Source organism: Carassius auratus, unplaced genomic scaffold, assembly GCF_003368295.1.
Source record: "Carassius auratus strain Wakin unplaced genomic scaffold, ASM336829v1 scaf_tig00216342, whole genome shotgun sequence".
NCBI classification, from domain to species: domain Eukaryota; kingdom Metazoa; phylum Chordata; class Actinopteri; order Cypriniformes; family Cyprinidae; genus Carassius; species Carassius auratus.
Window position 1 is genome coordinate 128,263 of NW_020528519.1, and position 13,272 is coordinate 141,534.

A 13,272-nucleotide genomic window follows, 5' to 3' on the forward strand; every position below is an offset into this window, starting at 1 on the left:
ATTTGTTACCATAATACAATAGTATGACCATATTCATCTACAATGGTTGCATGAAGGATTAATTTAGCATATGTTCAGTTTATTCTGGCTCTGTTTTTTTTAGTGCTCCTGTCCGGATAGATTACACCAGAATGCAACTGGTTTAAGAAACGTGTAAACAACTTCTCAAAATACAGCAGGCAGTGATGTCACCAGCCCATCTCCATGTTAATCCTGAATCCGTTAAAGGCGTTAATTAGCTCAGAGTTTGTGGATGTCCTCACATCCTCTTTCTACATTCTCTAGAAACGTAAGGAAGTTTGTCTGTTGATCACTGACTTGCTAAGGTTACAAAGAGAATTAAGTTAGATTGACGTGTTCATGAAATCCTAACAGGTTTTTTTAATTTCTGGGGAATTCCTAAGGCATCCAGGAAATTATGACTTTGTTGTTCTAATACTAACCACTTCTCTCCACCAACCATGCCAAGCAAAGTAAAGAAGGGAAACCCTAATAAGTGCAGGGTTGCCACAGATGTTCAGGCTTGGTTACTTGTTTTGTAACTACTTGGCATCAGGCACACAAAGAGCCTCAGTATAACTTAAAGACCACAGTGAGTCCAAACATGGCAAATGTGGTAAACCCTGCCCAATGATGAGTAATTGTGAAAAAGATTCAGTTGTGTATGCACTTTGCCATGTTTCCTTTTCCAAATTAAGAGCAATTTGTTTTCTGCCAGATGTTGACGTAGGTGCTCAGGTCTTACTGCTCAGAGTATCTGGACTGCATTTTATCCAGGGAAAGATTTAATTAATTCACACAAGTTTATTCATCCACATGAACACCTACACGCAAATGATTTCTTATTGTTTTTCTCTGCCAATTGACTGAGAGCTTGTAAAAGAATAGAACAAGGTAAGGCTCATCCTAACTAACACAATTGCAGTATTGAATGAGATGTAGGAGAGCAAGTGAAGGGAGGGTTTGGAGAGAGAGAGCGAGAGAGGGATGGTGACAGAGGGTTGAGAAACAGAGAGTGGGTTTTGTACATAATGATGCGTGGGCCTCAGTAGCAGCTCAGGAGAACTTCTAGATTCCAACAGTCTTGTCTATGTGCTAGCTGTCAGAAGCACTGGTGAAGCTTATAGTGAACTGGGCTTGCAAAGAAGAGGATTATTTTATTTTTATTTGCTTGATTTGCTTCGTCCACACTACAATTCATCAAAATCCGTTGCTTAGGTATGTTTTGGTTTGTCTGATATTAGTAAGATTTTTGCTGTTGATGACTTGTCTGAATTTTCTTTTTGTCTGAATTTTGGGTCATTTGTGAAGTTAATTTTGATGTTTAGGTGTTGTAGAAAGTGCAGTATATGGTTTGATTTTGTTTTGCTTATGAACTTTGCATGATGAAAGGTTTTCTGCTAAAGGGGAGGGAATGAAAGCAGAAAATAACAGACGTGTTTGTTTCGAAGATTGTTAGGGAAATGCATGGGCAATTTGTACAATCTGTAGTCGAGCACACTAATTTAGATTTGTTACATTTTTAGGTTTTTAGGCTTTTTCTGTGCTTTTATGTCTGAGATATACATTCTTTGTTATTGTGCACTACAAACTGAATTGCACTGTCAAAAATAAAACATCATGTATTTACTGTAATATGTCAATGATTGCTCAGATGCCTGTTGTCAGTTGATTCAGTTAACATTCTTGTTAAAATAAAAATGGGTAAGAATAATGTAATCAAGAATTCTACGTTTTCAACATTGAAAAACTGCATGTAATTTAAATAAGTTTAAACATTATTCAAAAATGTGTATTTAACCTTTAAAAATCTTTGTTGTTGTTGTTGAGTAATCTTGTGGTTGGTCATAAAAAAATTGTTTTTAAATAATTATATGTAATACTTGATATTGATCTGGAAAAAGAAAATCACAAAAGGTATTGGACATAATAAATGTTGAAAGTTTTTTGGATTATTCATTAAAAATGTTCTTTATTTTTTCCCATACAGACACAAAAGAAAGTACTGCCAGAAACTCTGAAAGCATCAAAGGATTGAAGAGGAAGAAAGTTGTGGACCAAAATCAGCTAAAGAGAATACCAAAATCTCCCGTCAAAAAGCAATCACAGACCAAAAAATCAATTTCTCCAAACATCTCTTCTTCATCCAAGGAAGCCACACCCTCCTCTTCTTTTTCAAGCAGTCCATCGCATGGATTGCCTGAACCTCAAGATGCTGAAGATGCACCACAGGATGCATCCACATCTAGAGCAGTAAAAGAAGAGCACAAGGAGTCCTCAACCTTAGAGCCACAGGCTCTCAGTCACAAAAGTGCTGCAGAGGAACTTTGTGCTACAGGGCCTTTGCAGGCAGAAGGCTTCTGTGGCAACGGCAACAACAAAAACACATCTCCCTCTCACACAAGTGCTCCCCTTGAGGTACTGCTCAAGGCTATGGAGCCAGATTTCAATACACTGACAGAAAGAAAGAACATCAGTCCAATAGGTCATCTTGGAAAATCAGTTTCCATTCCTGTCACTTATTCAGACTATGCCGTGACTATGCCTGCTGTAAATTTCAATGTCCAGTCACAACCCTCATTTGTGCCACCAATCAACGCAGCCAAACAGTTCTACAGCAGTGTGGCATCTCCAGGGCAACACACGACACAACAGTATGTGAACATGTCAGGAAATCGTCAGCAGGACAAACCAGGATTCCAGAAAAGCTATAGTGTGGGTCCTTCACTTACATTGTCACATGCACCTGTTCCATTTGGATCAGGTGGCTTCCCTCAGAGCCAGCCCCCTGTTGTTCAAACATGCCAATCTTTGTCAGCCACAGTACCCAACTCCATTCAAGTCCCTGTCACACCAGGTTTCAACCCTGTTCAGATGACAAATGTGGTCAACTTCAGTGCAAGCCAGGTATCTGACATCTCTGCAAAAGATCAAAAACCAAAAAAACAAGGGAAGTATGTCTGTGAATATTGTAAAAGGGCTTGTGCTAAACCAAGTGTGCTTCTAAAACACATACGGTCCCACACAGGAGAGAGACCTTACCCATGTGTGACATGTGGTTTTTCATTTAAGACAAAGAGTAACTTATACAAGCATAAGAAATCTCATGCACATGCCATCAAACTGGGTCTGATAAAAGACTCCAGAAGTGGATCCCTCTCTCAAGAATCGGACAAAGGCCTGCCAACACATTCTGATGTGGAGGAAAGTGGGGACAGTGATGAAGGTGAAGAAGGTAGTGCAGCTGACTTAGACCTGGATTCTTCACAAAGCAGCCTAACAGTATTGTCTGAGAGCAGTCTGCTGAGTGCAGGCATGGTACCAAGCCAAGGAGAATCAGAGCATTCACTGGTGTTTGAAACTCTGAAACCACTGGTTACTCAGAGAGGTTGTGAGCCAAAGGTCACTGCTGCTCTCCCTAAAGTGGTTGTTCACCCTGCAAATGTTTCGCCTTTGCGTGCAGACAGCCCAAGAGTTACAGATTTGACACCTGAACATGCCACAGCCCAGAGGCAACGGGATTTCCACACAGCAAACATACGGTCCAATGTAATGGTTCTTTCTTCACTGAAAGAAGTGGATTGCACAAGTCCTCTACAAGATTCAGTTAGTGAAGATGAAGATCAGCATTGTAAATCACCACTAGGAGGCAGCCATGCCCAGCTACAAAGACAACAAGCAACTGATTACTCTCAACAATCACAAGGCAAGTGTCTGCTAAGTCCTCGGAGTCTTGGAAGCACAGACTCTGGCTACTTTTCACGTTCTGAGAGTGCAGATCAAGCAATGAGTCCGCCAAGTCCTTTTGTTAAGATAACTCCACCAGCAGAAAATGACCTTACAAAAGCACAAGTTCCCCCTTCCTCAGTTGTGGCAACTGTCATGCATGTAGCACCTGTCGAAAGGCCTCGAGTTTCTTCAGGACAAATGCGTCCTCCATTAGAAACCAAAGCTCTATCTCTTGAGGAGCGTATCTCAAAGCTGATCTCAGACAATGAGGCTGTTGTGGATGACAAACAATTAGACAGTGTCAAACCCAGACGGACTTCCCTTTCAAGAAGGGGTAGCATTGATTCCCCTAAATCCTACATATTTAAAGACTCCTTTCAATTTGATTTAAAACCACAGGTAAGAAGATCTAGTTCCAACTCAGACATACCAAAATCTCCATTCACTCCGACAGACAAATCCAAGCCAGTATTCCTTCTTTCTGTACCACCTCAGTATCCAGTTATTGACTGTTTACCAATTACAAGAAGTAATTCGATGCCTACAACACCTGGTCAGTCAGCTCTCTTCCCCAATGTAACACCTCAGCCTCACCCACTTAGGATCTGTCATTCATTTGATGACAAGATTAGTTCACTAAATGATGATGTGTTCTCTTCAGCTCCCTCTACTCCCAATCCTGCTGTACATCCACGTACACTAGTGAGACAGATAGCAGTTGAGGATTTGTCCACAAATGATGGTCACGTTCTTATCTCTGTCCATTCCATGGATGAGAGCCATCATGGACCAAGTGTTACACATGAACTACGAAGTAAGTCTTTTGAGCATGCAACAGAAAGAAACCGAAAACCCCAGCAAAACAAAGGGTCAATGTATGAATGTGAGACTTGTCGCAACCGTTACAGAAAACTGGAAAATTTTGAAAATCACAAGAAGTTTTATTGTTCTGAACTGCATGGTCCAAAAAACAAGCCTATGCATGCCAGAGAGATTGACACAGAAGTTTTTGGACGTGGAACTCAGCAGCCCCTTTTAAACAGAAATGCATTAATTACCGGCATTGTAGAGCAACCACTCACAGTAAGAAAAAGAAGGAAAATTAAAAGTGTTGGAGATGACGATGACCAGTCTCCAACTGAGACCACTCCTCCATGCTCAAGAAGTTTTGACTCCTGCCAAACCTCTACATGTTTAATAGGGCAACCCTATTCTCAACATACCCAGTCCTTAAGTAACACTGCTATTTTAGGACAAATACAAATCATTGGCAGAGTTTCAGAACCACAAGAGTCAAGGCTATCTCCAATAAGAGAAGCTCAGGTCAGCACATCAAATAAAGAGAGAGGAGAACTCCAGAGGCAAGGAAGTGGAACTTCAGTCATTCGACATACCAACTCCCTCAGCCGTCCAAATTCTTTTGAAACATCTGAGTCCATTGACAGGTCATCTCCAGTTGATCCTGTGGAAAAGGAGGTTAAGAGCACAGTAAAATGTCATACAGAGGCTGCAGTGGGTTTATCTTCACAAAGTTACCATGACAGAATGTCTACACCTAAATGTGCAAGCCAAGCAATGGAACCTCATGGTAAGCAAACCTCTACCATTTGTAGTGATGGCACACCTGCACAGCAATCAAGGCTTGTGCGGCAGAACAACATTCAAGTTCCTGAAATCTTAGTAACAGAGGAACCAGACAGAGATCATGAAACTCCAGTTCTAGAATCAACAGAGAAACCAACAGAAACATTTAACTGGCCTCAGAGGAGTGAGAGCCTGTCTAAACTACCAACAGAAAAACTCCCCCCAAAGAAAAAGCGCATAAGACTTGCTCAAATGGAACACTCTTCTGGTGAATCCAGCTTTGAGTCTAGTCTCTCTCATAGCCTCAGTAGAGATAGTAGCTTGTCAAGGTGCTCTAGTATTTCAGCCTCTTTTGACAGAGATGATCCACCAAGATCTGACAGCCCATCCAGGTCTGACAGTGTTGGGAAGCCACCAGAAGCTCAAGGGATCCCTGTAGCAAACAACACTCTTGGGGTGCCAGGCATGATGAGACGCGCTACCTCAGAACAAATCAGCTCCACTCAGTCATCATTGGAAATTGCTTGTGACTACCGTAGCAAATCATTTGATTGCAGCAGCATGTCACCCAGCAGGCCTTTGTCACCTATTCAGACTGCCCTGCCAAAAATTACACAAAGTCCTCTAACTACCCTGGTGCCTCTCATTGAACGAAGGAGGGGGCCTCTGGTACGTCAAATGTCCTTAAAGATTGCACCAGACCCCCAATTACCAGGTAAACAGACTCCCCCCATCCAAAGAGTCCCATTCACTAATGAATGCTCTGGGTCCCAACCTAGATCTAAAAATCTGAACACATCTGCACTTGTTAAATCTTATGTTCTACATTCTGGAGATGCCCTGTTACCGAAAAATGAGCAAGTGGTTCAAAGCATCAACCTTGGAAGCCAAACCCAACAACAACCCAAGTTCATGGTCTTCCACATCCATGGCATCAGACCTCAAGGGTTTTGGGATGCCGTGTGCAACCTCTGGTCCAAAAGGTGGCTGGTCAGACAGACGCTCAGAAGAGCTTTGATGAAAAAAATAAGAAGAGCTTTATACCTAAATACCAAATGAATTGCCCTGTACTAAAAACTGGCCAGACATATTTAGCAGGTGTACAAGGCCCACAGATCACTTTGCCAGTGATAACTATACCAATTGCTAATGAAATTAAAGTCTCTCAGTCAAATGATGGAATGCAAAATGTCTATGTAGCACAATCAGGTTATCAGGCTGCAATCAATAAGCCCCCAATTGTACTGCCTACTGGTTTGCAAGTTGATCCAGCATCTCGTATAACCCCAGTATCTACACCTGTACCACAGATTCTAATTACTCACGAGCACACCCTAGCACCTTCTTCTGTGGTTTCCAAGGTCAGCTTCCCTACGGTACATGTTGTGAACAGTGATTCAAATATTAGACCAGAAATTCAAGCTCATAGGCAACCTGGGTCTGTTGCTATACCGATGAAAACCAACTTGAAATCTACTGACCAAAACCAAATCACTGAGCAAAGCATCCTGTCTCTTGGTTCACTGCATTGTACACAAAAACTGGCATCTGCAAATTTATGCCCCCAAGAGTCTACTGCCTCAAGCAAGCGTATGCTCTCCCCTGCCAACAGCCTGGACATTGCTATGGAAAAGACACAAAAACGGGCTAAAGATGAACACGGAGTTGCATGTCTCACTGATGGTAGATCTCTAAACTACCTGAACTCCAAGATGTCAGAAATGACCAGGCAGAGGAAGTTTACGCTGGTTAGACAGGTTTGCACCACAGAGCCAGTGGACAGCCCAATTGAGACTGATGCCCCAGAACAATTGCCAGAGATGACAGAAGCTGACAAGAACACCCAGACATCAGTATCCCAAACGACAACTGAGTTAAGTAAACACGAGATGGAGAGCAGAACACCTTCCACAACAACTGCTACATGTTTTTCTTCCAGAGTTCAAAGCTATGCCATGCCAGAGAATTCCACTCTGAAGCCACAAGAGAAAACTGAGGAGCAGCGTTGGGTTCCATCCAAAGTCTCCTCTAAGGCCTCCAACATTTCAGGGACAAGTGAAGTTAGCTTCTTCTGTGTCTGTTGTCAACACCAGAGACAGTCATCGCCTGTCTTTCCCTAGTCTCAAAACAGCTACAACCTTCACCTGGTGTTTTCTCATGAAAAGGAAACCCCTCCACATTCAACAGGCAGACCAGAGGATCTCTGCCTACTCTGCATGGGTAGTAAACCCCAACAATCCCAATCCACTGGGGCTTCCCACAAAAGTGGTCATGTCCTTGTTTGACTCCAAACAGACATCCAAGAAAATACACTACACCCAAGCAAAAACAACAACTTTGAAATCTGACATTTTGACCTACTCTGGGAAGCTGAAGGACATCTTGCCAATAGTATGAACATTTTCACTTGACCGAGTTTGCTTTAACAGTTAGCTTGAACATACTGTTTGCTATTTTACATTTTAAATACATTTGTTATGGTACATGCATGATTGACAAATTCTTATTGTATTTTGTATTGTTTCAGGTTTTGATTCAGCAGAGATCTGTGCCAGCTGAGAATAGTGGAAAAACAAAACCAGAGACTCGACTAATTAATCAAACAGAGTCGGACAGAGACTCTTCTAAATCTGAACCCCAACGAGTGAAGATCTTTGATGGAGGGTTTGTAAATCTTAGCATTTATCTTATCCCACTTCCCAATTACATAACAGGAAATTGTGTTTTGATGTGCAATTTGTGGTATATTTTCAGTTACAAGTCGAATGAGGAGTATGTATACGTTAGGGGCCGTGGAAGAGGGAAATACATATGTGAGGAATGTGGAATCCGCTGCAAGAAACCTAGCATGCTGCGGAAACACATCCGTACACATTCGGACATCCGTCCATTTCATTGTACACACTGCAACTTCTCTTTCAAGACCAAAGGTGGGTTTAGTCCCAAACACTGATTTGAAAGCTTTGATGCTTAAATTTATTTTCTTACTCAATTGATTATTATTGAAAAGTTATTTTTGACCATTACAAATAATAAGCAGACTTTATAAAATGGTTACATATATTAAACAGGATTAAAATAAAATAATTTAATTTTTTTAATGCAGATAAAAATGTAATCCAAAAAGCACCTCTGGTTTTTGTCTTCCATCGTAAATGGCCAAGTCATACACTTGCATAAGGACAAATTTAAACATATTAATTTGTTTCATTTTCTAAATGAAATGCAGTTTCATTTTGTAAATGAAATGTGTCAGAATTTGAGAACAGTTAGGTAATTTAGATAATTCTTAGGGATGGTTGGAAATTGCTTCTGTACAAAGTGTTTTTTTCAGACTGTGCCTGTCCTCTTAAAAAAGCCTGTATGATTCATCACAGTTGAACTTCCCACACTGCAGTACAGCACACAGTGTCAGTCCAGCCCACGTTCCTTTAAGAACTTCTTTATCAGTTACTCACCCATTACATAGAGCTAGTGCTTAGGAATATGTCATGCTTATGTAAACCACTCCCATGCCCTGCATCCGCCTCCCACCTGAGTGACCTCTTTGTTCCCTTATTCCACACAGGGAACCTAACCAAGCATATGAAGTCCAAAGCCCACAGCAAGAAGTGCATAGAAATGGGAGTTTCTGTGGGTTTTATTGAGGACCAGGACCCAGAAGACTCAGGTAGAAGTCACTTATGTGTTTTCAGAAATATTACACTTGATATCAGACACTGAATAATCGAGTTTATCTGATGAGGACCAATGAATAACCAACCAACTTTAGATGGCAGAAACTATAGTTTTGTTTACACCATTACATATTATTTTTTTCAATAACAGAATCAACCTGCAATTAATAGGCTTACTTATAATAGCATTATCTGTTAAATGTGGATTGTCCCTGGCTATGTTCTGTTGCAGTGGTGCTCATCAATGGCAATGCCATAGTCTAATTAGAGATTCTAAATGCAGTCTTTTTCCTTGTTAACTCTTGGTGCATGTGGGCGGCATACACAGCGTTTAATGTGAGGAAATTGCTGCATCTAATTTTAGCAAAGAGAGAGAGAGAGAAGCTGTGAGCTTTCTCTGGTCTCAGTTACTGAGAGCATATTTGTTTTCCTCTCACACAGTTCCACACAAGCTGTCAAGCACCGGCTGCATTTGTGGTCTGAGGTGTTAATGCCTTCCCTTTATAATGTGATGGGTGTTTCTAGACCATCTATTTTTTTGCAGTAGAACTCAGGAAAGTGTAAGCTGTTGAAAAACTAAACACTATTTAAGGATTCAATTTAAATCTTTCATCTTTGGGTTACATTAATTAGGACACACTAGGGTTGTGAAAAGTTCTTATGAGCCTTTTCATAGTAGAACTTTGTAGCTCTTCAAAGTAGCTACAATTACCTATGCTATATTATACAATTCTTCCTACTCTTTTAGTTCATTAAGTTGTTTTTCCCCCTAAGGTGATCGAGGAAGAGCGGGAAGTTCTGACAGACAGGACTCAGATGGTGATGACTCTGATGGCCCAGATGATGAAGATAACGATGGAGAAGAGGAAGATGAGGAGGACAGTCAGGCGGAGTCTGGAGTCTCTGCAACACCATCTGTTTCTGCAAGTCCACAGCATCTTCCTGCTAACCAGGCTGACATGGCTCCTAGCTCTCTGCTGGCTAAGATGTCCATCAGCCTGAATCAAACCCCAGCTCCCCAAACTCAGCCTCCTCAAGCCTCAGACTCCCAGACCTCAGACACAGAGCCTGTGGCTATGACAAGTCCTGTTTCGTTGGTCAGACAGATGTCAATTTCTGCATCCTGCTCCAGCCCTGGTCCTAGTCCCATCTCTTTCACATCCTACCCTGCCCCTTCCTCAGAATTCCACACCTCTGATACTGACTCCGTACACATGATGAGCCCAGTGTCACCTTGTAGGCAGATGTCCATCGACTACCCCGACTTTGATGTTCCCCCTAGTCCCCCAGTGCCAGGCAAGGGTGGCAAACTTGGCCAGGTGAGACCCGTGTCCTCGCAGTCATTGTCTTTCCCGTCATGCATCTCACCCTCTCTACATGTACACCTCACCCCATACCAGTACCCGACCCCATATGCATTCCCATGTCTTGAGTCTCGCATGCCTGGCACATCAGCAAAACTGCTTTGAATGCATGAAAAGGTGAATAGAATTTAATGTAGTCACTGACTGCAATTTTTGTGTTGTTTGGCGGTGTTGATAAAAGTATTCATAACATTGTTCTTTAACAGGAAGGGGTGTCAAGCACCATATCCCAGCCTGCAAGTGAGTGCAATGCCAACGTCGACCGTGGTACTCAGACCTCTTCTGACCCTCTTCAGGGTCCTCTGCACTTTCCAAATGCAGATCTGATCCATGAGGCCAGAGTGGAAGCCACTACTCATCTCTTCAGCCACCTGCCATTGCACTCCCAACAGCCCCCTCGTTCCCCATACAGCATGGTACCTGTGGGTGGCATCCAGCTTGTTCCCACCGGTTTGGCTGCTTACTCCACTTTTGTACCCATTCAGGCCGGGCCAGTCCAGCTAACCATCCCAGCACTCAGCGTGATCCACAGGCAGACCGGAAGCCCCCTCCCAGCATCCAACACCTTGCAACCAGAGGGCTCCCCAACCCAACCGCTGGTAGTTCAGGAACCAATCAGTAGTGTACTGCCTTGTTTCCCTCTGGGGCAAGTGGCAGGGCTTCAGACACTTGGTGCTCCCCAAACCGCCATGCAGCCTGTGGGTTTGGAGACCTTGAGCATGGTGGGTTTAGCCAACTCCACCCAGCTGATGCCTCAACAGAGTCTCCCATTAAATGCCACCCTAGGCGTACAAGTGTTGGCAGCTAGCCCTGCACCCTCAGTGCAGCACTGCTTCCCCAGCACAAATCCCTGGCCTGCAGATCCTCAACATTGCCTTGCCAGCCCTTATACCATCCCTTAGCCCCTCTCAGCTCTCAGTCCACTTCCTGCAGCCCAGAATAAGTCACGTAGCCCTGAGGGTGTAGCATCTGTACCTCCACCAGCAAAGGTTGCAGAATCAGCACCAGCACCTATTTCTTCAGCCAGTCCTGCAATAGCCAATCCAGGAGATGTTCCTACAAATGCAAAGCCATCCACAGAGCCAAAGCAGGTCTCTCAAAACAGCCCTAGCACAAGGTCTATGGACACAGGGGGTGTAAAGAAGACTACAACCATGGTGGACAAACCCAACACACCACCACAACCTCCTTCGCTCTCCTCCCCCTCATGCTGTAATGAGAGAGGCTGCGATGTTGCACACATGGCAACTGCTGGTGGGGCTGGTGAAGTGAAAAAGCAACCTGTCTCTAGACAACCAGTGACTGAGGACTACAATGAAGCCTCTAGTGATGATGAGGATAGACTTGTCATAGCTACCTGAGATCCCAATAAAAGCTCTGTCTTTTCTGCCTATGTATTTCTCTTTCTCTTTCCACTTCTTTCTCCCTCCTTTTTTGTAAAACTTTGTCACTTTGTAAAACTAAACACTTCAGGAGGTTTGCTGCTCTGCAAACCTTCTCTAAAGCACATTTTCTGACAGTGATATTGTAATGTGCAATCATAAATGATGACCAATTATTTTATTTTGTAGTTTTTTTTTTGTCAGCACCAGACAGTTTTTCTTTTCTTTTTGTACATGTTGTATATACAATTGTGCCTTTTGGAGTTTCTCATTTAGAAACCTGTATATAATATATTATAAATCTAGTAGTCACCTATTTGGAAGTTAATTCATATGGAAGTAAAAGAAGAATGGAGGAAATTTGTTTTATTTTTTACATTTTTTATTTTTAAAAGGTTGTTTAAAATGTCGTAAACTGATGGGGAAATTAATGTTGTACTGATATATAAACATTTCTTATGGCTTTTGGGGGCAGTGTTCTTGTGCACAGATGTTGTGGTCAAGTATTTATTATATTCCACCTGGTGCCCATTTTGAACTCCATAAGACCATAGGTATGAGTAAAATGGTGGCTTTACGTTTGCTGTAATCTATACTATCAACAGTATCAGTAAAACCTTGTTTACAAGTGTAGAAATGCCTCTGAAGTCTCATTTTTTTAAGTTGTGTAATTAGCGCTCTGATTTTTCTTTGCCTTTTTTCTCTCCTTTAATCAACCCTGTAGAAAGGGTTATTCCGGGGCTCTCCAAGACACTAGATTTTATTCAGCAGTTCAAAATCACTAATGAGGAGCTTGGAGAGGCCAGCCAATGACGTCACCAATCAGCTCCTTTACGAGGTTTTACTGACTGCAACACTGTCCTTGTCTCAAGAGGCTTGGAGCAAAAGCTCTCATTACATCCCCAGAATGACTCATTCAATTGAGAGTATTTGCTGGCTGCCTCTGCAGTCCACCAAGACTGACTCAATAACGCTACCTGCTGGACGGGTCGTGTTATTGCATGCAGAGTAGAGCAGTACATGGCACATCATGCAAGATGGTGGGGTGAGGGAGGATGTTGCTTAGTTACCCAGCCCCCAGAAGAGCATGAGAGTGGGTGAGACTCAGCTCCGAACATTCCGTCCATCTAAACCTGATGAATTTAATCAAAGTGAGAGAACATTAAAACTCATTAGTCAACGTGAAACTATTCTATCCAATGGAAACAACATTCCTAGATTTGTCCGTAATGTAGATGTGTATGACTTTCAAACTTTCCACCTAATTCTAAATAAATCCCTTTCTGTCATTAGTCAGTGTCAATGCATCTTTGCATCAGTTCTATTCTATAGAGAAAAATTAAAGAGTTTCATCATTAGGACTGTATATTACAGGCGAGCTTAGCCTTGTCTATGAGCGCGTTGTCAGAAATTTGAAAAATATTACTGCAGTCATGCCACCCTTGCCTGAGAGCTACACTGAAAAACAGAACTACATATTTCCATAATTCTTAATTCAGCATCCATATTCACCTGATCTTAACAGATTGCGTTTAT

The 13,272-nt window shown here is 42.3% G+C and overlaps 1 pseudogene; it reads left to right on the forward strand.

The window, feature by feature from the left end:
• The window catches only part of LOC113097645 (zinc finger protein 40-like), a 53,301-nt pseudogene extending 41,586 nt beyond the window's left edge, over positions 1 to 11,715 (forward strand).
• The last annotated feature ends 1,557 nt before the right edge of the window (positions 11,716 to 13,272 follow it).